The 26,483-nt window shown below is 38.8% G+C and overlaps 1 protein-coding gene across 1 annotated transcript in view; it reads right to left on the reverse strand.

Moving 5' to 3' along the window:
* Positions 1 to 26,483, reverse strand: part of ptk7 (protein tyrosine kinase 7 (inactive)) — a 79,922-nt gene that overhangs the window by 52,266 nt on the left and 1,173 nt on the right. The gene's annotated exons all lie outside the window — the stretch shown is intronic.

Below are 26,483 nucleotides of genomic sequence, written 5' to 3' on the forward strand. Positions count from 1 at the left end.
TTTGTGTTCACGGTCTGACTCCACTTTTTTTCCCTTTTTAAATAATATTCTGACCATTTTGCGCCAAACAGAGGGAACATCCAAGAATACTCAAAACTGGAAAACAAAGATTTTCATTTTCCAAGAATCTTAAGGAGCAAGATCTCTGCCACCAGGCGAGACCCTTTGCCCCTCTATTTATCCCCTAAGCTTTACTGACACGCCAAGCACACATTGCTTTATTGCCTGTAAAATACACACAGTGGCCTATTTATAAGAGGATTAGGTAAAGAAAGGCCAACAGCAGGAGGGGTTTTGGGGTCTGCCAGCATTCCCTGCTTGAGGAGGAGGGTCTATACAGGACGAAGCTAAACAAAACTTTACGTGACCTGTCGATTTAAGCAAGATGAAGTTTTCTGGATCCCCTTGTGTTAGGCTGAATATCTTTTTCCTATAAAAATGACTTGTTATTGTGGTTTCTAAGCAATATGAGACAGAAATCAGTCTGGGATCACCATATGAATTTCCCTCTGGTGCAGATAATGTAAGGATCTATATTAATTGCAATACAAATTTACAGCCAATTGTAAATTAGCTGCAATTTACAGTTAAATAAATTACTGTAAATTACAGCAATTTATTGCTGTGATTAGTGATTAGCACTAATCACTAATTAGAGATTAGTGCCAATCCCTAATTTATATGTGTAAAACATTAAAGAAAAAAAAAAAAAACAGTTGTGGTGTTTTTGGTCATATTTGAAACAAGATGTCAATGAACTTCTCATCTGGCTTCATGATTTAAAAAAAAAAAAAAAAAAAAGTCTGACGCGCATTTAAGCACAATACTACATATCATTAAAGCCAAACTGAATGCTGTGACTATTTCCAATTCTGGAGAAATTGGATGCAATAATGAGATGCACTAAGAAAGCTCACAACTATAAAGACTTCTCTGATTTTAATCATTCATGTCTTTGTGGGTAAGCCAATGTTATTTGTTTGTTGAAGCACTTTGTGATTTTTATCTTGGAAAGTGCTGTATAAATAAAGCTTTACTTACTTAACCAAGTAAGGAATAAACAAGATTGGGTCCTTAGTGGCTATACCAATGAAAATGGCAGAAAAGCACTAAAATGTTGGAAAAGTTGCAACAAAAAAATGGCATCCATGACAAAAATAACTGCATATATTTTATATAACACAACATAATTTATTAGTTATAAATTCTCCTTTTTTTAATATCCAGGTTTTTTTTTTTTTACCATCCATCAAAACCAAAACATTTCCTGCTGCCTGAAATTCATCTTTAGCCAACTTCAAAGAAAACGTGTCCAATAAATCAGCCTCTACGAGGTCTAAAAGGTAACCCTGACCGTTAGGCGTCATCAGTAACTGCCTCCCCCGCCCATGTATCAGTAACAAAGAGGCGCTCTGCTTCCCCTCACATCAGTGATGACCGCTCCCTCCAGACATGGTGATTTAATGATTTTTCACTGGCTTCAGAGGCTTTAGGAAGCTGCAGTAAGTCATCCTTTTCCTGGTTATTTTACACCACCATCTGCAAACCCCAAAGAAGGTATTTTCTAGCAGAAATTTATGTGATGAATTATGCACAAATGGCAAACAACAATGTATTGAGTTACGCTTTTACAACGGTTATATCCATGCACAATTCCTGCCCTCCAACCCTCCCATCCCAGGCGTCCATTAACGGCCTGATCAACCTTTCCATCTGGCCTTGACCCAGAAGCCAGGCTTTAGGGATAACACAGCCCTGGTCCAGTTCTCAGGTATCAGACCTATTGAATTAAAGCCGGGAGGAACGGAGTAGAATAGCATTCAACACTCCTCACAACCCACCAAGGCTCAGAAGGACAAGATGAAGGAAAGCAGAAAACACCAGGCTGGAGATTATTCATTCATTCTCAGACCTGTACTCTCAACCCGTTTGTTTCCATTCTTCATTTCAGTGAGACATATTGATCTGTAGCCCTGTGAAGCTCAAACTCCAGTCTAAAGGAGACCCAGATATTCCCCGGTGATGGCGTGATAGTCTTGCACAAAAAGGATATGAGCTATGCATTACATAGATGGGACATATTCTCCTGTTATTGGAAATCTCTGCACTTTACATCAAGATAAATGTATGGTATTAGATTCCCACATGATGGTGGAGCACATCATAACTTCATTAACTCAGCTAATCCTTCATACATGGCTGTCTCACTGTATTTTTCTATGGGCGTTTCCACAGCAACCAGTGGCTAGTGATCCTCATGGGACGTAGAGCCTCTAAAGTCAAAGATCAACTCGGGGTAATTTGTTTTCAGTGAAAGGCAGAGGCACAATCCTCCAAGGGTGCTTGAATGGTAAAATACTAACCAGTGATTAATAACAGTAAGTAATGTCACTTTATGCAGGGGATCTGTATTAGAAGTAGTAGAATAAAACGGTGAACTATAATCACCAAAGCATATAATGACAAAATTAAGGTTCATCAACACTTCCTGAATATTCTTGTACTGTTTCAGTTCAATATGAGCATAATTTCCACACGCCAGTGTCCTTATGACAGTTATGGGATTCATTTTTTTCCTGTTTTGACAGCAAAAATTCATAACTTTAATCAAACATCTAACAACAAGTTATCCAATAAGTATGTCTCATAACATTAGCAAGTAACTTAATGTATTGTTTTATCCAGGTTTCCTTTAGATATCTGCAAAACCTAGTTGTGTTAGTCCATGGCTGAAAGGGGAGGGAAAAAAAACAAATCGACATTTATATTCTGGAACATTTTTGCCTTTTTAACCCTTTTTCACCATTAAATTTGGCAACGTTAGATGGCCAGATCAAATAAAATATCCAAACCCAAGAACCAGTACTGGTCCATCCAGATATTCCTGAGATAATTTAAAAAGCTGACATCAGTGAAGGCTTGGGGTATTTATGAATCTTCAGAATGCATCTGACAAAGCTGAAAGAAACCAGTCCAAACCCCGCAGTGAAGCCATCTCAGTGGGCGATCTGACTTTGTATCCCATCAAGCACCAACACTCAAAAATCGCGCCAACAGAAATCACAATCACAAATATTTCTGTTCGGCCCACACCACAATCCACCGACAACATGAGATACAGCTAATTCAGCCAAATGACATTTACTTTAGAGTTATTTAGATGCTATCGGTGGCTAAGGTCTTTGTGTTTTGGGGATTAGCGCCACCGTGGCCGGCGGTGAAAGACGTCTTTGTGGCTGTAGTCTTTAGCAGGATGGGAGAGAGGCTCAGATGCCTGCGTGGAGGGTGTCAGTTATCAGGGATCCTGCCATGCCTTGCTAATCTCTGGCCCGGCAGAGTTCCTGAACCCCAGCCAGCAAGTCCAACGCCAGGCTCTAGAGTTCCCTAAAACCAGGGAAGACAATGGTGGGTATTCAGAGAGCAAGCCACTGGACCGTCAAGCACCTCTCTATGAGTGAGCAGTGTAACAGCGGGAGGAACGCTCTGGCTGCTCTATGAGGGGGTCTAAAGAAACATCACCGCTTTTAGCGCCATGAGCATTCAATGGAGACATGCTTCAGACATATAGGCACTGTGCACCACCTACACAGGCACAATCCACTCAGAAAAATAAAAGCACAAAGAATGCTTCTTTAAGAAGGTGTGGAGAAAAGATCAACGTGATTTTTGTTCAAGTTGGTAAGACCTTAATTCAACATCAATTTTCCATCACTTTAACCGTTTTAACTGGAAAAGACACTGATCAGGATTATACTGTCTGATTTTGCTTTTCTGTAGGTCTGACCTGCAGATTTTACACTGCAAAAACACAAAATCTTGCCAAGTATTTCTAGTGCAAATATATTGGTACACGAGAATAGGAGCTAGTTTGACTCTTAAACATTGATTTTAAAAAGTACTATTTCCACTGGCAGATTATTTCCCCTATGATATGTGAAAAATGTTTTGTTACAAGTGAAATAATCTGCCAGTGGAACTAGTACTCTTTCATCGATATCAAGGAATTATTGACTTAAAACAAGCTCCTATATCTTGCTCAATAGCAACTTGTAAGTTGTATTTTGTCTGTTATTTAAAAAATACAAAACAAAAATTCATGAATTATGAGTTTATTATGAAAGAAAAATGTGATTCAGATAGAGAATGTCGAAGAAAAATCTTTGCTACTAGACCAGCCGAAGCAAAAACGATTTTTAAACATGTTTATTTTGTCAATATTCGGTTATTGATTAAAATGAGATGGCTTTTGATTTATTAAAGAGCCAGCAATTAAGTTGATTAAAAATTTTAATCAAATCCCAACACTAGTTTTTATACTTTGACTTTGGTTTCAAGCGGTCACAGCAAACAAATTTCTTATTCATGCACACAATATTGGTCAATAAAGCCAATTCTAATTCAGTACTGCATTTTACTTTTAAGGGAAAACAATTTCAACAACGTAGTAAAGAAAAAAACTAGGAAATATATTTAAAAAAGAAAATTCAAATGTAGTTCAAATAAATTTGGAGGCTAATCCCTTTTGCATCCACAGTGTCTACCCAAAAAGGAATATAAAATTCCTGTAGGATACACTAGTTGGTGTGAAAGTAGGTCAAGGAAGTACAGTACCTTACGTGCATTAAAGATCAGCTTGGTTCACACTCTCCAACACTTGTGTGCTGCTTCTGATGTTTCAATTAAATGTAGATGGGGAGGAAGAAGCGAAAGAAATGCAACCCAGCAAGAATTTTCTCTTCGGGCTTCCAAGTTTTAGGAGTTTGTATTGTTGGAAGAGCGAACAAAAAGTTGTGTTGGGAAAATGTGGAGAGGATAGACAGAAACAAAGGAAAGAAAGAGAAGAGCTGTGGATTGATGATTCAATATGTTGAATTAATTAGTGGCTGTCAGTTTGCCTTTCACAGTGTAGTGTTCAAGCTTATTCCCACTGCTGCTTGGATCACACCTTTTCTTCCTCATGCCTCTACTTTTCACTCTAGTAGAAAGCAGAAATTATGGAGGATGGTAGTAAATAGAAGGCTGCAGGACCCCACAGTAGAGAACTTCATCGACCCTTCTCAGTAATGAAGTAATTTAAAAAAAATTATTTATAGCACCTATAAAATTACAAAGAATACTAGAATATATAATATTACAGCATAAAAACAAGATACTATTGGTTGATGTTTTACCTGCTAAAGTCTACAATGGAGAGGAAGCTGGTGAAGCAGGACGAGGCATGAAGAAAGAAAGTTGCATGAGAAAACTGTTTATTAAGTAAGTAATTGAGCTCAACTTTGTAACATTTTACAAATGGCCAAAGGTTCCAGAGTGTCCGAAAGCAGAGAAATAATCCTGTCTGGGTCAGAAACACAGATTTCAGTATTTTCTTCCTTTACGTTTTCATCTTATTTTATTGGTTGAACACTTAAGCAATCCAAAATTTAGAATCTGGTAAAGCTTAGCAGAAGTGAGTAATTAGACATAATCTCCATAGCAGTGGTAAGAAAGAAATCTAGGTGCTTGAAAGGGGAAACAAGGAGAAGCCGAAGAACCTTGTGGCACTTGTGTAAAAACTTGCATATTGAAACTACTACAGAAAACGATTGGTCAAATAAAGGTGATGCAAAGCATTTCAAAAAACATTCTGACAGCAATCCAATCCCAAAGCCGATGGTTGGCTATCAAAAGCCGAGGAACTGTTCAGGACGAGTAGGACAGTAACATTGTCTGACATCACATCAAAAATACTTGCTTCAGTCCAATAAGATTCTCAGAACCCAATTAAAATGTGAAAGGAATGTTGAATTATCCAAAACAGCAATTGATTGCAGGAAATAGTTCAGTGATAGGCCTACAGTTGTTCTCCAAATCTGATTTTAACCATTATAACCTGATCAGTAAAGTCCTCAGTCTAACATCATCTACCTTTTTTAAAGAATTAAAGAGGTGCAGATTTTTGTTCCGACGTTTGTGACAATGAGCCAACAGCCTGCAGGCACATATTCAATCATCCTAACTGTTTTTTAGCTTCAAAAGGCACAATAAAAAAAGTTGGACAGCAGATCTAGGAGCTCACTGAAAACAACTGGACTATAAAGTAAGTTTGCACTCCATCACAGCTTACTGCTGTGAGGTGAAATACTGCAGAGCAGGATTGAGGTATTCAAGTCTGAGGATGACAACACTGAACATCTGAAGAAAGAGGATCCCAGAGTAAATTGGTCTCGACAGCTATGAGTAACTGAACATCTCTTTAGCTTAGGGAACTTTACAGAGCAAACAGCGTCTGGCAATCAGTGTGGGGGTGTTGAGGTTTGTTGTTGGGACGCTACAGACGCAGCGTCCCAACAACAAACCTCAACACCCCCACATATCTTTATTTTAACACTTCTAACAACTTGGTCCCTGCTCAGTGAGCTGCTAAGTGAAATGTCCGTTTCAAAGGAGATGTTCAGATGAAAGAAACTAACTTAATTGCTCCGATGACAATAGATAGCTCCTTGTAAAGGCTGTCCTACTTCCCCCCAGGAATTTAGACCAACTCAGATAAGACAGAGGCAATAAAGGTTAAGATTTAAAACCATCAGGGAATGTATGAAGCTTCTAGAAAACTTTTAAGTTACTCAGAGCGACCATTAAAAACAAACCTCATTGTTTCGCCCAACAAACCACAATGAGCAGTAATTATATAGTGAATGCTGGTTAACAAGGCATGGTGGTGATGCAGCATCAGTGGAGGTTTTTTTAATGATTAAAGCAGAATAATTAGCTCTAATTACTTCCTGCTTTGCACACCACCCCCTGCAGTCATGCACCCACACAGAGAACAATGTTTTACTTTACCTAAGGCTCAGGCTGAGAGTTAATGGGGACAGTGGAGAGACAGCTGAGGAGGAAAACAGGAAGGGGGGAAGAGTTCAGAGTCTGTTTACCGGACGATTGCATAAAATATCGACCAACACAACCCTAAAACTCCAGGATTGCACATATATGCCTGTGCACAGTAAGTTTGTTTGTGAGATTAAACTAAAAAGAAAGTGGGTGACAAAAACACCAATTATAGGCTCATTTGTATGTACATCACAGTCTTCTTTTGTGTTGGAGTAAGATGTGGTGAGACACTTCTCTCTGCTCCATGGTGTGAGAGTGGCAGCCTTAAAACTAAGCCCTACGTTACAATGCTTTGAATGAGACTGGCTCTGCAGTTCTTCTGAAACTCTGGTCTCCATTAGTATGAGTCACAACTTGCTTGGTGTGGCATAGAAAACTAATATATTCCATGGATAAATCCAAGCGACAAAAAAAAGCCAGTTCAACTGACAAGTTTGAGATATACTGGTCAGGCTTGATTTCTATTCATTTAAAAAAAGAAAAAAGAAATCTAATCTACAAAGCAGACTGGAAATTAAGAAATTATGTAATTTTTACCATTTGTGATTCAAATGTTCCTGACCTTTAGATGATTTATACTAAACTCAAAGCAAATTACACTAGTTGGACACTAAAAGGCAGATGCTAATTTTAGCATCTGCTAGCTATAAACTAGCCAGCAGTGATATTCTTTGTGCTCGTAAATAGTTTCCATATTTTCTATCGTTTTCTCGAGAAGACTGTTCTCAAGAAGATTGTTGGCTAGCCTTTGTTGTCATAACAGGTGAGCTCAAAAACTACTTCCTTTCTTCAACATAACTGTCTTAAATGCATCAGCTTATTGTAATCAGGATGAATAACATCTTACATCAGACCACAAAGTTGCATTCTGACTTGATGGTGCTAGATAGCGTTAGTTCACCAGTTACTCCCTTTCATCGTGGGTTGACTTATTACAGAACTGCACTCCTGACTAGATATGGGAAATATTTTTTGTGTATTTATTAATTAAATGTCTAACAAACTCATTGCACAGTGTTGGTGTCCCTCCTTTGCTCTCGCTGCAACAAAGATTAATCTATCTCAAGAGTCATGGTCCACTGCTGAGCTCAGAGGTCTTCATGACTCCCACTTGGTCTCACTGGCTGATCAAAGCAAATCACCAAACATTGACGCTGTGCATTATGTTGATCCCATAGCTCCCAACCTAGGCAATCTCAATCCCACCAGCAGGAATGCCTCACAATAACTGTATCTTGCATTTCCAAAGACAGATCCAACAACACCCATCTGATAAGTCTTAAACGTATGCAGAGTCACCCTTACACCAAACGAGAACTCCTCTAAAGATGCATAAATTAGTATGCAAAGATGAGGCACCAGGAACTAGAACAATGAGGCAACACAATTTCCATCAACCAAAAACAGTTAGGAGGCGGATAAGACTGACTTCAACCATTACCTTCAACACTACACAACTTTTGTAAGCTATAAAGCACAAAAACAGCCAAAAATACCCAACATACGCTAACCACAAAGTGGTGGATCATTCAAGTAGGAGGAAGTAAATCACAGATCACAAAAGGTCAACATTCACCTTGCAGCAAAAGTAATTTAAACAGGCTATGATGTACATGTTACCTTAAATAATTTCTGGCTAAAAGCTCAAAAAGACCACTATGGCTGCACACAACAGGTCTTTCTACAGAAAAGGGGGGACTTCATTTCATTATCCTGAAGGAAAAATTAGGTTTCCTGGAATTTCCAGTTTTACGTGGCATGTAGTGACACTTCAAGGGGAGGAAAGAGGGGAATGTTTTCAGCACTTTAATCTCTGTCATGTCTGTTGAATAGACAAGCTAATTTAAAAAGGGGAATTCTGAAGTAAAATGAACAAAATTAGGTGTAAATTAAAGAGAAGCTGAATATTTGAAGCTCAAAGGTAGTCCAGAATTAGATGCAAATATAATTAGAAAGACATTTCATAAAAAAATCTCTAAACCACGATAACACAAAGGGGGAATAAAGTTTTACAACAAGCGTGCACACAAAGTAGTCATATGCCAACTATTTCACGTTCTGTCACGTTACCACTAACCTCAAAGTTTTTTTTTTAATGATTATTGGTTGTAGACCAAGAACGAGTAGAACAAAACTGTGAAAGGTGATTCTCAAAAAACATTTAAAAGCTATAATCCGAGTCATTACTTTGGTTAACTCCCCTTCACTGCAATTACAGCTACAAATGTTTTGGGGTATGGCTCTATTGGATCTCTCTCTTTGCACAGTCTTCTTTGCTAGCCTCAAGTTCTATCAGATTGGCAAGAGATGGTCTTTCGGAGAACTAAAAATACATGGGAGGAAACGCCTCAGACTATAAAGATGAGGCACTGTGTCAACTTACGTGGAATTGTTGGAAATGAAGGAATTTGTCATGACAAATGCAGGGAATCAGCACCCATGACTATGACATTTTACCCATCCGTTGAGAGTACGCACAACTTGCAGATTACACACAGTACTCCAAGTATGTGGAATCCTTAAACCATTACACTGTAGCTCTGGCTTTAGTGTTAAGGGTCACTGTCCTGGTGGAAGGTGAACTTTGGCCCCAGTACAAGTTTGAAGTCCCAAACTGGTTTTCAAACCGGACTACCCTGAGTCATGGACCCCGAACAGCTTTCATGTCCCTCCCGAAGAAAAGTTTCATCACAACATTATGCTGAAAAGTTCTTATTTAGTCTGAGGATCTTCTTCGACATATTCCCGAGTCTCCAAAGTGACTTGTGCCAAACATTAAATGGGACTTCTGATAGTCCCATTTAATGTTTGGCACATCACTCTGACAACAGTGACTTTCTACTAGCCACTTTTCCTTAAGATTTGTAGAGTTGTAGATTTCTGCAGCTACTCCAGAGTTACTGTAGACCTCTAAACTGTCTTGACCTGTCAGATGTTCCTTGAACTTCCTAAAGTTGTTTGTTCAAATGTTTTTTGTAACAGTTTTGAAAACAATGTATTGTTTTCCTTTTACTGTACAATTATGTGCTGCTTGGTGTTGGTTTACCACATAAAACCCCAATAAAAACTGGGAGATTAAGTTGTTTTTGCCAGGCACTGTGGAAAGGGGAGCTTAAATGTCAAATGCATCGTGATAATGAAGGTTTTAGTTGTGGACACCTGAAGAGGGCTCTCCCCGTTACACTGAGAATATATGATGGTATGATGATACTTGACCACGGCTCTAATTAAATGCTAATCCCTTTTAACAGACACCAACAGCTACTCAAATCGTTTTATCTCCCGTGTCACCCCGAGGCATCTCTCTAACAAATCTCTCTCCTCTTTCCACCTCTCCCATTGAAAGTTGGAAATCCTGAGAAGATGGCAGCAGCTGGAGAGAAGCAGCTTGCATTTCAAGACAAAGCCCCAATCCTGTCAGAAAGGAGACACTTTCCAACCCAGAACTGCCATTTATCACCAACAACCTGATTTTCTACCCAGTCTCTGTCTCACACCTTGTTGCTTGACTATTTTCTGCCTCTCTGTGTAGATAAAAAAAAATAGATATTCTTTCAGAAAAGCTCTATAGTCTGTCCTCTTTAGTCCTCACAATGCTGCATTGAAAAATTCCCACAATGTTAAGGTATGCAAGGTGAGACGGACCCACTGTTTGAGTTTCACAAAGATAGAAAGAGAGGGAGAGACTACCGACTACTGTTGCGTCAGTGTTCATTTATTCATGTTTGGGCAGAGTGCATTATCTGTGCAGACTTGTAGCATTAGCACTGCAACCGTCCAGCTTTTTTATGAACAAACAAAACCAAAATTACCTTCATCTAGGAGTTTAACTCTTGCAAAATTTACAACATGGCAGCAGCATAGTTCTTGACTTTCTGATTATAGTGACTTTTCTTCCCATGTTTGATGCCCTGGTCATGTTTTTTTTAAGCAGGGGAGACTATTGTAACCTCTGAGGGTCTAAATAGATGTTTTCTGCCATGCAGACACAAAGAGCTACAGATTCTAGTGAGCAAACCTTTTTAATTTTAAACCATTGCTATGAATAATCAAAATTACATCGACACGTAAGGTTAACTTTCCTAGCTACAAATGAACTGCCGTTTACCAACCAGGTCAATGGGTGTAAAGTCCGACTCTTACAAAAGCTCTAGATTTTTTGCTCATCTTCTCTTTAGCTCTCCCTGTAGGTCTTCTAATGGATTCAGGTTAGAGTACAAAGCTAAGAATGGAAGGTTTCTTTTCTTTGTCTTACAATTAATTTTTACATCAATTAAGACAAACATTTGACACAATTTTATAGAAAGAGCCAACTTCTGAACATTTTCAGTTTTCTGGAAGAGGCACAGCAGATATTTCTTTGTAATGCCCTGGCATTTGAAGGAGTTTGTGCCTTGAACTCTAGTAATGTTCCCACTGCCTTTAGTAAAGATACCAGCCCACAGCATCATGCCTCCTCCATTGTACTTAACAGAGGGTTTGAGCTGCAACCATATATTAATTCCATAATGTCTTGTTGAAATGGAAAGAAAAATATGTTTGTTTTCCAGTGGTTTGATGGACTCATTTGGGGTAAAAGTTTGCTATGAAGCCAGAGCAGAAAAACAAAAACTTTTATTTTTTTAGGCTTTTAACACAAATGACCCACAACTTTATTGCAATGTACTTGTTTTTTGTACTCCTAAAAACAAAATCCATGTATTATACATCACTGTGTCAACGGGAAAAAACGGGCTCCAAAGCTCCATTAAAAGAAGGGAAAGCAGTTACATTTTGCAATCAACCCATTTTAAGTTGAATTTTCTTGATTTTGTTGGTTAAGTGCCAATGGTCTAGCCATATGGGAAATTCACACAATCCTCTTACTTGCATGTTAATCAAATAAGAAATAACAGTTTCACAAACAATGTGCTTTTGTTCGGTTTGTTAAGAAAGAGTGAGAAGTGCCAAGCCTTTCCTTATCTCCTCTCAAAGGAGGTCAATAAATGTGAAACAGCTTCTACAGACGATGAGCAGCAGGCCAACAATCACAATAAACCGATTAACAGAAGCTTTCCACAGTATGTTAAAAATACCAGATTTAAGCACTTCAACACTACCGGAACAGCTAAAATCTAAAAACAAAAGAAAACTTTTTTGTTAAATAGGAGCAAATAGAAAGCATATGTTCATATATTAAATTATAGCTCTAGTTTTAAAATGCCTTCAAATTAAACTCTCACTAATAAAACATGCATTGCTTTGCAAAATTATGCAACCACAAACTTCAGTACTTATGTGATAGACCAACACAATGTAAAAAGCATTAGCCGTAGCAAGAGAAACATTGGGAACATTTTCCATCATAGAAACATCATTTCAGCCTTGTATAACCAAGTCTGAACACACATTCTTCTGTTCTTGTCTGGTTTATTTAGCTGATAATTTAGATTTGTTTTGAATACATCTAACTTGGATCAGAGGAGGTCAGACCCTACCGCATGACCCAAACCAGAACCAGATTAGCATCACAGGATCAAGCTGGCAAAGACCAAGAGGACACATGGCTACACATGCAATTCTTTACTAGGGTAATTAGGTTAGTTACCGTGTTGTTTCTCAGCTCCTCTCCAAACTGAAAAAGGCAGCACTTGTGCAACACAAGCATAATCAGGATCCAGTCATCTTTCATATACCAATGAGTCACAGTGTCTTGAATATTTTTTGCAAGTCTATTCAGGAACAAACTGACAAAAAAGCTTGTGAACTTTAATAATTCACCAGCTGGCGAAAACCTTTGGATGTTAAACCTTTATAATCACCTTATGTCTATGGTTTATGTAGAAACCTGAGCGTGTCTTTAAGGGGAAGGTTGACCGACCTTCATTTCTTCATTGACTCTCTAATCCTCCCTCACTACTCATAACCCAACATTCTCCAGATCCCTAATTTAACCACATTCCCTCCTGAGATTGATGCCACCCTAAGGGCATTGTTCAAAACTCAGGTTAACGACTTTAAACAACTTTCAAGGACTGACTCACCAACTTCACCCTTCTATAAAACTACGTTAAATACCAACTCTCAAAGACATTTTAGATAGAACTGCAACCGTAGAAGAAGAAAACATATTCATGTAAATTTGTGACAAGACGCGACATGTAATTTTAAAAAGACATGTTAGAATTTTATAAGGGATTAATCATCTTTGTCTAGACTGGAAGACTGAAGGGACAAAATATACAAAGAGTATTAAGGTAAACAAAATGTTGATTTCAGAAAATGGGGACAAGGACACATACAGAAATGTCAAATTTCAGGAAAAAGACAGACTTGCACTGAATGAAGATGGACAATGGAGGAAACCTCTGGTTGACAAAGGGGTAAATCTATCCTGAACAAAGATGGACAAACAGAGAACCCTGCCCTAGACGAAAATAGACGAAGGGAGAAACCTGTCCTGGACGAAGACGAACGGATGGGGAACATGTCCTGGATGAAGATGAAAACCTGCTCTGGAAAAAAAGAGAATGGAGGAAACCTCTACTGGTTGACAAAGGACAACGAGTACTGTGCAAAGAAATGAAAACAAAATCTGTCACAAATAAAGGGCAAAACCTGTAACGAACAAAGACGGACATAAGGAGAAACTTGTCCTGAATAAAGATTGACAAATACGGAAATCTCCTGTAAATGACGATGGAAACCTGCTCTGGACAAAGACAGAAATTGGAGGAAATTTGTGCTCTTTGACTAACGAGAAGCCTGCCCTGGGTAAATAGAGATAATGTCCAGAGAAGATGGGCAGAAAGTTATCTTTAGGGCCCAGAGTTGCAGCTACAATTTTCAAAATACAAGTCTGATTTATTGGTCGGTACGCACAGCTGTCCAAACCCCGGTTTCTTTTGCATTCAAACTAAGTTTAAAGAGAGACGGTAGCACAGGGGTAAACCACGCAACCTATAAGCCTCAGTCCTCAACGCACAAATCACAGGTGTGAGTCTCAACCTTTGCCGCATGTCTTCCCCCTCTGTCACAACCCACTTTATCAACTAAAAATAACTAGAGCCAAAAAATCCTTTAGAAAAAACCAAACGCTGAACTCACCAAGGCAGTAAAATTAGTGACAGTCTTAAGTTTCCCAAAGGAGTCTAACAGTTGGAGGTCTGGACCAGCTGCAAGGCTTCCATGAGCCCAGAACACTCTGTGGAGGCCTCAGCATTTCCTCACTCATGTTTAATGCCTTTTGAACCGCAGAGATTCACAAAGACTCACAGCACCAGAAAACAACATGATCAAACAAAGGAAGAACGGGAGGAGGAAAAGCTGCAGGACATCCAGCTCTTTCTTGTTAAAGATGAGAAACACTTGGACGTGAGTCTACGAACAGCGGCACTTCTTTAATTCATGACTAGCCCCCAGTCTGCTGCAGAATCCTCACTCTTACAAGTGGAGCTGATGTAAAGATAACTGCAGCTTTCATCAGGATACAATGGTTTTCTCACCTAAACACTTGAAAGTTGAGAGTTAATTATACCACAGCAGTTTAAATGGAAACGTGAGACAGACTGTCAATAACTCTACAGCTGACTTTTGGCACATATCTTTCCAGCTTTACTTGTATTTAAAACCCAACGAGTGCTCCGAGGCGTCCGTCACTCAAGACTCTTGGTTTGAACAGGATTTCTTCTTTTTCTGACAGCCGACCGCAGAATTTCTCAATCTCACTCCAGGGAGTGAGCTGCTGTTTCAGTAGTCTTTTCCCGGTTTCAGAGCATCCGTGTAAACGCTGAAAAGAGCGTTAGGGCGGAGGTTCAACACGGGGGCTCGTGTGTCATCTGACCTCATTTCAAGACGGCCCTGAGAGGTTGCAAGGGGGAAAGGCAAAGGTGTAGCTTTCACTGCAAACTTTTCTTTGCTTCCTGTGAGATGACAGTACAAAAGGCACAGAAAGAGTTGTGCCTGGAAACCATCCCAAGAGAGATGAAAGAGTACCGGTGAAGTCATGGTGCAAAAACGCATCTGGGCAAAAAAGCAGAGCTACATCTCTGAATAAGGTGCCAAAATGTTACAACTCACAAAGGAGGATGGGGTGGGGGTTGACAAACTAGTGTGATGCAAAGCGGAGGATTTGCCAGGAGCATCATAATATGCACATGACACATATTGGGTCAAAAGTTAAAATAGAGATCAGGTTTTGCCGTTGAAAATATAGCAAAATGTATATAAATTTGAAATAGTAGGCACTGTGATTTATGTTAATATATCAAGAAATTAGTTTGATCAAAAAAAGGTTGTTTCAGTAATTTAATTCAAATAGTGGCACTATAAATATGGTCAGATAGCTGTATTTTGTTTATTTAGTGGAACATTTGGTGAAAGGAAAAAGTGTTGTCTGCCAACAAGCTTCATCGAGACATTGATTTTATTTTCCATCAGAACTTGTCATCTGACCATACTACAAAACCAAGTAGAAAAACTTGGTCTAGTCAAAAAGTAAGTGCACATACTTACTTTTGGTCTGGGAAATAAATTTTACCAATTAATTAAATTTGCCTTTTACAAATATTTAAAATCTGAATTTTTTTTCATCAATGGGCTTCCACAGTTAATAGTGACGAGAGTCCATTTTGTTTTACAGCTTGCATTTATTTAGACTTTGAATTCAGGTCAACTCCCAAAATAAATGATTGAAATAAGAATAAGTTTAAAATGTTTTGTCATTTGTAAATTCTATTTAAGAAATAAAAGGGAGACAAAATTGATAAAAACTGGATCTGACATGAGAAAATCAGAGACTTTATTTTTGAGCCATATTGCCCTGTTCCCTATGTGAATTATATGACTATTGTAGATTACACCATGTTGACCGTCTTTTAAAGGCAAATGAAGAGCAATTTACCCTATAGCTGAACCCTTCTGATCTGTACAATGCGATTTGTAAAATGCAGAATATCACAAGTGAAATCCACTACAAAATATAGTTTTTGATAGTTTGTCAAGGTGACCTCACACATCTGAGTTTTCACATCCCTTTTAATCTGGCAAACAACCAGAAAGAAATACAATCAGCCCATTTTTTGCATTTGAATGGTGAAAGAGTGCTTTTGAATCTGGGCTTCAATGTTAAACAGATAACACCACTGCTCACTAAAATATAGCTAAGAAAAACATCTCGTTATTTCTATTGTGTGTGAAGCTTTCAATGAAATTTTTACTTCAGAGTGAAGGTTCATGGGGTCACGTTTTAAAAATGAGAGAGAAGCAAACGGCAACAAATGAAGCAGAGCAACATTAAGAGGATTTCTCCAGAGTCCATCAACAATCAGTCACATGCTTTTAAAAGCCAGAAGCAGACCATAAACTTATCCTCAGAGAGGTCTTTTGTTCAAGCATGAATCTGTGTTCATATAACTTAAAAAAAGAAATCCATCCACAGTAAAAGATTCTGGTTTTGAGGAGCATGGGGTCTCCATCTGCACTACAGGAAGTCAACAACCAAACAGCTGCCGGTCTTCTCCTGCCATGGTTGTTGTTGAGGCCCGCAGGGAGTCCGCAGCCTTCACCCTCCTCACCACACACACGCAAACAAAACCCACACACCCGGCAACGCGACGAAAGACAGGACCGTGGCCGTCCGCCTGGGTCCTAACCTGGATGAGGACACAAAAGCCATGGTAGTCCAGGGGGGGGGAGGATGCTTTGAGATCCTCATCCGCTGTGCGTTACTGCGGGAGGAAACGACGGCAGCATAACATCGATTTCCTCTGCTGTTTGGCACATGGGGGCGAGCTGAGGGACCATTGTTAATTGTCAGACACAACACAACACATTTCTGTCTGTCGTCACCTCAGCAGATAAGGACAGGAAACACTGGCCCCGTGCAGCGTAATCAACAACGTTGTGTCAGCTGGCTGCACCTGCACAGAGCAGCCCATTGTTAAGGCCTGCGTTACGTCTGTCCTCTGTGGGCTTTTAAACTCTCATTTCTGAGGGCACATGTGCACAATGTTGACTGAGGCTGATAACTGATGAAGATGTGCAGTCACAACCATACAGTCTAATTAGGACTGGAGCGATTAAACAAATTAATCGTGATTAATAGACTGTTGAAATAATCTTCACCTAATTTAGTAATCGATCAATCATTCACTGGAGTATGCAGACAATAAAAAAGCAGATTTACTGAAAGAATACCTTAAGAGCACTAAGCCAAAATGGAGCAAAAAAATATGTACATTTTGCATTGAAGATAATAAAACTTCTTTGTCCAGAACTCCTCAAGTGATATAGTTTTAGCTCCAACTGGTTCAAATTCTGCGCAAAAGATCTCCTACTAGGGATGTTTTCCTATCCAGTTATTAATTGGAAATAAGTAGATTAGCCATACAGTGTATCGATTTAAAGTTGAGCAGAAAGGGCTGAGCTTCTCACATACTGATGTTAGAAGTAGTATTGTCGTTGCATCCTGTAAATGATCAAGGATTCTCTAAAGGATTGCCATCATACTGCATGTCAGGCAATGCAATGTTTAATTTCTAATTAAAAGAGGAATTGATTTATTTACATTTTAATGCATTTCTAATACTGTATAAGATGATTGAAGGAAAAAGCTGCAGAATTTGGACATTTTTTGTCCGATTAATCAAAATAAATAAATCAGTTAATCAGAAAAATCAATTACTAAAATAGCCTAAATAGTTTGATTTAGTCGCAGCCCTAAAATCAAATTTTGTTAAAATGAGTTATGGAGCCACTTCAACAGTTGTTCATAATTTATAATTAATCATCTTTTTTTTTTTAACAGAATACAAAAAGTTTCCATGGAACTCGAGGATGAACAAGTCTTCAAGCAGCTGAGAAAAAAAAAAACTAGAGGAAAATATTTGTATATTTTATATTAAAATATAAAATATTTTAACAGGCTGTCGGTTATATATTCTGGGGGTGTTTTGGACAACGGTGGCACAAATTGGACCCCGAAGACAAAGCGAGCGCTCCTTCAAATCAGAATATTTCTGGAGGAAACCCGCATATAAAAACAGCTTTGACGAATCTGCTTTTCCTATCAGCAGAGCAGCTTCAGACAGACAGACTCCTTCCAAGACCTCCTTATTTTGCAAACCTACTCAATTATTCCTCCTGGTCCGCTCCATCCTGCTGTCTGGGTTAACACAGACTCCTTAGAGGAAGGTTCAAAAAGAGGACACCAGAAAGGATGGAGGAGCTTTGGGGAAGGGTGGCTCGGTACTTGGCATGGGTTGTGAAAGTGGAACAAGCAAAGTGGAAAAGAGCAGAGGGAGGTGAAAGAGAGTGCAGCTACAGAAATGGTGGAGAAGGAATGAAGCTGTTGTTGGTGGTTGGGTTGTTTAACGTGATTAAAAACCCCAGAAAAACAACCATGTCTGTTGTCTAGTGAGCCCCTCTCCTCTAAAGCAATTATTGCCTGCTAACACAGAACAATGCTGCTCGTAATGAGCCAGATCTGCTGGGTGCACAGGCCACAAACATGGCTGCCTGTTCTTTGGTCAGCACAGGTCACATCTAGTGATTATAAAGCCATTAAATTCAACCAGAGGGAGGCTGGCTCTCCTGGAAGGTGAAATTGGTCAAAATCTGAAAATGATTCAGTTAAATTGGCCCATTTGAAATATTGTTCACATCCAGGATGCATCACTCTTCTGCATTTAGAGATTTTTAAAACTATTTCAATGCAGCCATAATCTCACACAGAAACATGTAGAAATATGCTCGTATATTTTGCCGATTGACTAATTAATCACTTTTTCTGACTATTAATCATCAATAAAGTAATCGCTACACAGAAGTCAAAATCATGGGAACTGAAAAAAATCCAAACAGCTTAGAAGAATAAGTGCATCTTCTTGGTTGATTTATTCATTTTCAAAGCTTTGCTCCAAATCCCAGGGGAACCGAGGCAGAGCTGTGGCGCTCTGAACAGGAAGTCAAGGGAGCCGGGAAGATCTAAAACATTCTGATAAGCCCATCCACATCAGTCCGGCTCGCATCATCCTCCGCACCGGCCCAGCTGGGTTAATTTGGGTGAGGGGACCACGAGGTCAACGCATCACGCTGCCATGGAGACGGACCCATTCCCCGGACCTCTGCTGTAACCCCAATAGAAAAACAAAGAGCATCTCCAAACAGAAAGCGAAGCAGCTGAATGAATCGGTCACAGAACAGATTAGTTTGTAGCATCTGAGCGGCTGGGCCAACTGAACGGCTCGAGGTGAAACAGCCACTGACGGTATCAGACACCAGAGGCCTCGTCAGCCTGTTTCCATGCACCGCTGCGACAATGACGAGCTGAATAGAAGCTGTCTGGTGTCTCTGCCTGTGGCCTGTTGCTCTGATGAATTCATTCAGCCTCAGGCAACAAAGAGTTAATGGCTGCAGGGTTTATGCGATGGCATGCCTTCCTCCCCTCCTCACCCTCCTTTATTCCCTCCTCTCCCTTCAAACGGGCTGCAGCCAAATGAGGCATTCCTGCACGTTTCAATTGGATGCATTTAAATGCAGCAGCAGCACCGCTCACGCTTCGCCCCCAAACACTGAAAGCAAAACGGGGATTTTGTTACACTATGAAGCCCCTCCCGTCCCTCCTCAATGTGAGCCTCATACCTGCCTGCCAGGCGGAGAAGCTGGAGTATCAGAGGAGGGAGTTACAAGGTCAGGCTGCCAAACAAATACACTTCTTTTACCAAGGGATGATCATATGTAAACTTAAAAAAAAAAAAACTGAATTGCTGAGTTTAACCAAATCTTATTTCTACAGTTCAGCAGAAATCATGAAATTTCATCCAGATCCCAAGGAACAGAGTGGAAAAACAATAAAACTATTGCAGGAAAACATCGAGGTTAATTTTACTGCCAGCTGTGACTAGTCACTGAATGCTGCCTTTAAAAGGCCAAACAAACTTAAAGTTTACAACTCCTCTTAATAAATGTGCCTGCTCCTTTAAAAGCCCCAATTCTGCTTTATTTCAAAAATTTTACCTTTAAAATTAATTGAGCAACATTTGAGAGATTCCTTGTCCCTAAACACCGATCAAATATTTTCACTAGCTATCCTCTGGAACGGTATTTGTGGGTGTTAAGGACCACAACCTCATGCAAACACCTGTAATGACCCGAGAATCATTTTCAAATCATTCATAACTGTCTATTTCATGTTCAAATGTCAAATACACCTCAATATGCAGTGTAAAAACAACTACAGCAGAAGCTTTCAGTCTTCTATATTTACACTCTCGGGGATACAGAAAAGTAAATGTTTCTCCTGGAATGGCTGCTAACACCAGCTAATGGCATGTCATGTTATTGCGCCAAGTTATTTCAGCTTCCCAAACATTACTCTACAATATTTTAGATATACTCTTGAAAAATCTGAGGATAGTAGTGTGGACCGATTGCAGTTTTCTGGGCAATCATAGACCTTTAAAAAGCCTTACCCATCAAACCTAATTTTGGATTTTTTTGTCTGAAAAGTCGCTTAATATAGCGAGAAGTTGCCAAGTTGGCAAGAGTGATGCGACAATTGTTAACGGTGTGCCTGCAGGCATAAAGTTTTATCATGGTCTTTTGTGGAGCTATAAGTCCAAGTAATAAGAATCATTTATTACTCCTTTTTTTAGTGTCTAAAGACATAGCAATCAGAACCCCACAAAAATAAACAATGCTCTTGAAAAGCATACCTATTTGTAATATACTTCTTCAGGACACCAGTCGCATAAAGAAGTGTGAATAATAAGCTGCACACAGTAATTGAATTTAATCATATTTATTTATTATCTCATCAAACAGTGAATAAAATTGCTAAATTAACAATATTTAGACTTTTTTTTAAAGCATTAATTGCAATTTAGCGCAAAAACAAGAAATCAAAATACTTCTAAGAATTTTATCATGTTACATGATCAACAATAAATGCTGATTTAAGAGTGTGTTAGTCACTCCTCTCTCATGGTAGAGAAAAACGGGGACAGTGGCTGCTTTTCACACCTGTGCAGAGGTAGATCAGGTTGGTGGATAAGATCGGTTTTTCATGCAAGTATTGGCCGATCGCCAATCTCCCAATATTAAGGAAATTGGGGCTCGTTTATCAGTGCAACCCTAATGGACAGGCAGGCTTTCCTTGAGTAATAGTTAGAAAAATGCACAAACCACCAGCAGGAGGTGGTTCACTCTGGTGTGTTATTTTACTTCCCTTTAAAACTAATAACTTTTAGAGATGTTAAATTACATTACTACAGTATTGCAGTGAAAGACAGCATAAACAAATGCTTCGTCTTACATGACTTGGTTTGGCATCTGACATCCTAGATTTTCTTTCCAATCCTAGTTAGGAATATTTTAGAAAAAAAATAAATATTTAGCATCTCTTACAGGCTAACCAAGTGATGCGTGGCAGCAAATCCTCAGAAACAATGCAGAAAGAAAAATGCCGCTACGCAAGAGTGCATCACAATCAGTCTTCCAGTTCAGACAAAACAAAGAGCTGCAGAGGAACCAAGTCAATAAACAGAGATCCTTCACGACAAGACGAGCAACAGACCCGGCAGAAGAAAAAGATCCACAACAAAAACCACAAAGCAGCCAAATCACTAACACATGAGCCAACATGTATGATCTTAATGAAAAACATACGGTGGCTTAGTTGCATGGTAGTCACTATTTTTGCTCTTCTTTACTTGGTTTTGTTAGTTTACAAGGCAAAAAGGAGTAAGGTTTTCTCATTTATGTACGATTCTCCCACACACATACCAAAGGTTTAATGTAAGAGCATGAAAAATATTAGCTGACAAGACGTCTTATAAGCTATCATATCCATTTTTCTTTCTAATCTCCCTCAGGCTGGAGAATCGGTTGTTTTTGGCAACCGCTGAGCCTTGACTTTAAGATGGTTTCAGTGAAACGTAAGAAAAGCTCAGGAGACGGGAAAAGCCACAAAATCCATAAATAGTTTTGCTTTCAAACTGTTGTTACCGACGTGATGAGAGCGACAAACGAGCGCCAGCGACGCATCGATCTGGCGGGTGACACGAAGTCTGTAACAAGAGATTTCACAACCATGAGTTAAACCTCTGAAATGGCGTAAGAAGATCCTCCCCTGAGAGTGAAACCCTCCATAATGGACTCGGAGTAAACTGCACATAGTGACTGGGGTTTAAAAAAAAAAAAAGTTCAAAAGCTTCACCTAAAGCTGAATAAACATCACCTGATAAATGAGCAGAAACCAGAGCCTCAGAGGGCCTTGAGAAATCCTCCCACAGCTACTAGTGAAAGTTTCTGATGTCCATAAGGACACATGATAAACAATCTCACTATTTATCCTTGTCAAGTTTTTAACCTCTGTTGTGTTCCCCCCCTTTTTCTTCTTGATGTTGTTAAATCTCCATGTAGCAAAATCTAAACAAAGACAAACTGTTCTTAAATATTGTAAACTTCACATGAAAAACAGTTTCAGAGTTCCCAGACCGATAAGTCATGGCTAAAATATAAAAAGGTAGGACACAAGGAAGGAAAGGAAGGAAAGAGGGCAGAACATGAGGAAAGGAAGATGACAAAAACAAGAACGAAAGTTAGGAAGAAAAGGTCAAATTAAAGGAAAGAAAGGAGGAAGGAAGGACATAAAAGAAGGAAGCATGGGCAGAAGGAAGGAGGACACATGAAGGAAAGGAAGGGAGGACAAGGGGAAAAAAAAAAATCTAGGACAGACAAAGTCAACAATGACAGAAGGAAGGTCTAGAGAATAAGACATGAAATAAAGTCTGGAAACAAATATTTCTTCATTCTCATCCAGGTCTGGAAGATACTGAAATAAATGAGACTTTTTCCTGCACAGCAGCGGCTCCATTATAACCCAATGTTTAAAGTCTCTTTTCCCCACAAATTCCAACATTAATCTTTTGAACACAAACAATATGGAGCCTGAACTTTCACCATCTTTTCAGGACACATTTTAACAAATCACATCCTGTACTTTTCCAGAATTTCTAAGGACCGATATATAACTTCAACTTGAAACCATCAAATATCAGATTTACTTTTTTTTTTCTTACCACTTTCCCTCTAAATCTCCATGCTAATTTATGCATCATCCACTTCAGATGCCAGTCAGTGTTCTGTAAATAACACAACAAAGTGCACATTGTCTTTATAAACTGATGGCAGATCGCCTGGTGGAGATAAATTCATCCACACACAACACATCTCAGTTTATTCAGTAATAATCCTCTTATCCCGTCCTAATGTGAGCATTCAGAAAATGAAGGAGCAGCCAAGCGGCCTGCAGGCACAGCAGCATTAATGAGCAAAGCGTAAGGTTTTTTTTCCCTTTTCTTAAATAAAGCTGCAGCAGGTGTAAATGCCAATAAAATGCTCTAAAAGGAAGCCATCTGTTCCAGTACAGTAGAAGCTGCTGTTTATTAACAGGCTAAGCAAACCGCCGGGTGATGCTGCAGGTTAGGAGGGAGTCTGCAGGACGGCCACGTCCCACACGCTTAAAGGAACAGCATCCAGGCTTTCACTGAGCAACCAACTCAATTAGGCCTGAAGCAATTAATCAATTACTGAAATAATTAAACTAATTTAGTAATTGATTAAGTGATAACTGGAATATACAGACCCAAAAAAAACATTCACAATAGTAATTAAGCCAAAAATGTACAAAATATACATGCATTTTAGATTAAAAAAAAAAAAGTCAGTCATATGGCTGCAATAAAAAATACTTTAGAAACTGATTATTCTATTGATTATCCAAACAATCAGATAAAAACTGTTTTACAGATATTTCATTTAACCACTTAAGCCTTTTTATACAGTAAAATGGTTTAACAATAGATTGTTTGCATCTATCAAAAGATGCAAACAATATAATTCCTTTTTTAATGAGAAAAGCAAGCATTTTATTGCTTAAAATGCAGCAACATTGCATTCCTTTAGTGAGTTTTAACTGGGTGAAGTTAAAACTTTAGCCAAAACTAAACTTTTGCCATATTTAAATGAAATATGGTGGTTAAATGAAAAAGCTGTTTAACGTTGAAATTTTTTTATGCGAGTGATAACCACAATAATTGATACAATAATCATTAACTAAAATAATTATGTGCAGCACTAAACTCAATAGTGGTTTAATTAAATGCACAGTAATATGAAGAAATCCTATGGATTTGCATAAAAACATCATCGCCAAGTAGTGTTTTTCAACATTAAAATACTATATCTAAGCAGTTTTATGTCATAGACGGTGGTCCAGATGGCTTCATCCACAGATGGAAACAAGAGTCGACAAACTCAAGTGCGATTGTTTCACTTAAGAGTTCTCTAAAATGTTATGTGCAAATATTTGACCAGAGCACCCAGATCCAGTTGAAAATAACCACCAAGAAGAAAAAAAAGAAAATTTTGTCAGATCTACTCAGTCAGAAAAACAGATCCCCCCCCCCCCTTTTTTTTTAAACAGCGGGCCGTCTGAGACGACAGAACCTGGAGTGGTTCTGTTCAGACGTTTTATAAAAACAAACCCGCGGCAGACCCGTCTCCCCTGCTGCCGCTGGCACACAGAGGACACATTCATCCCCAAAAACGGGCACCATGAGGCGGTGTGGCGGCGGGGGGAGTGGAAGCAGAGACACACTTCAGCTCTAAGGAATTTATTCAGGCACTGACAGCCACGGCAGCAGCAAAACTCAATCTGCAAGAATCAGATAAAACCGACTCAGTTCTGACCCGAAGAGCGTTGATTTAATGAGCTCCATCCCCGGCAGGAGAACAGAATTCCTTTTCCACACACTCCGATGTTTACACTGTTTTTCTTCTTCTTCTTTCTCACTCTGCAGCTGAGGTCTTGAACTTTGAGTCTTAAAGAACGAAGGCAGGAGTTGATTCTTCTTCTTGTTCTTCTGTCTGAGGTCAACGATCATAAAGCAGAATGAGACTTTTCCTCCACTTCAGGATACACGCAACATCCACAAACTTTTGCCAAGCTTGGAGAGGCAGTTATCCAATATGCTGGAAAGCATACAGCTGTGCCTTCAAAGGTACAATTTATCATGTTACAGCCAACACTTTAGTATATTTCACTAGTATTTAAATGAAAAAAAGGTGCATAATTCCGAAGTATAAAGAAATGGATACATAAATTCATGCAAACTCCATGTATTAAGACCTCAGACCGTGATTTGAACCAAGGAACCCCTTACTGCAAGGCAACAGTGCTCCCCTTTAATTAAATAAAAAATATCATCATCATAAGAGGCAGCAATCAGCTTCTGTGCACTAAAAATCTGCTAAATAAAACTGCAAAACAGCTGAAACACTGAGTTCATTTAAATCAAAGCTAAAAGCCCAACTGTTTTGAGTTGCTTTGAAGCCATAATAAATTAAATATTAACCAAAATATTTAATGTGTAACAATGGCACTTGACAAAATGAAATGTTTACTGGTTTTCTCAGTTGTTGACTGCATGGGGTCTTTAATGACTTTTTGTGTTTTTAATGATGCAAAGCACTTTGAACTGCCTTGTTGCTGAAATGCGTTACACAATTAAACTTGATTGATTGATCATCGTCAGCCACCAAATCAAAAAATAAATAAATAAATAAAGAGTTCTCCTTTTTATGTTAACCTCAGTATAAACCCAGCAGTTCTTTGAGGATGTTTTGACGTTTGTGAGAATATTTGAGAACAATCCGCATCATGAAGTAGAGGTGGGCGATATGGGCCTAAAAATTTGATTGCAATATTTTGTGGTATTATTGTCATAACAATCACAGTGGTGGCATAAAAAACAGTTACTTCCTTTAAGTATCTGTATGGGTGTGACTTAAAACATTTGCTATTTGAAATGCGCTTCTTTACTTACTCTAAATTTTATAATAATTATAACTAATATTTATTGGTGCTTTTGTGTAAAAGAAAATAGTATTTCTATAATACTGTTAGTTTATAAGGGCATTAATAAATCTAATTTTTCACAATAAATGCTCATCCCTGTCATGAAGTCCAAGGAAAACACGTGGCACCACCATCTACAGTACTAGATGGCACATCATACTGTTGGGTTTTTTTTCAGCTAAAACAAGGAAGCTGATTAGAGTTGATGGAAAGACAGATGGAGCTAAAAACTGGGAATTCCTGGGGGGAGGGGAAGACAACTACAAAACTGGTTCAAATCAAAGCATGAGGATGGCCTAGTCAAAGTCCAGACCCAAATCCAAGAACATAAATTGTGGCATGACTCGTAAAATCGATTGTTATGGATAATCTAACTGAGTTTAAGCTACTTTGCAAAGAACAACAATCAAGTAAACATATTTATCTCTCTAGACGTCCAAAAGCTGGCAGACAAATAACCGGGGCCGGATTCAGAGGAATGGGGGCCCCTGGGCTGGAGCCAGTTTGGTACCCTATCCCAGAATAAATTAAAATAAAACATCTTTTACTCATGCAAATTACAGAAATTGTTAGGCAAGCCCACACATTTACAGATACAAATTGATGAATAGTTTGTTTAAAACATCTTACAGACCATGTTGGTCCCAAAACGATCATTTTCAAATATTGCTGCGTAGATTAAATTAACAAAACTCCAACAACATTTTAA

This window comes from Xiphophorus maculatus, chromosome 22 (genome assembly GCF_002775205.1).
Source record: "Xiphophorus maculatus strain JP 163 A chromosome 22, X_maculatus-5.0-male, whole genome shotgun sequence".
Classification (NCBI taxonomy): Eukaryota; Metazoa; Chordata; class Actinopteri; order Cyprinodontiformes; family Poeciliidae; genus Xiphophorus; species Xiphophorus maculatus.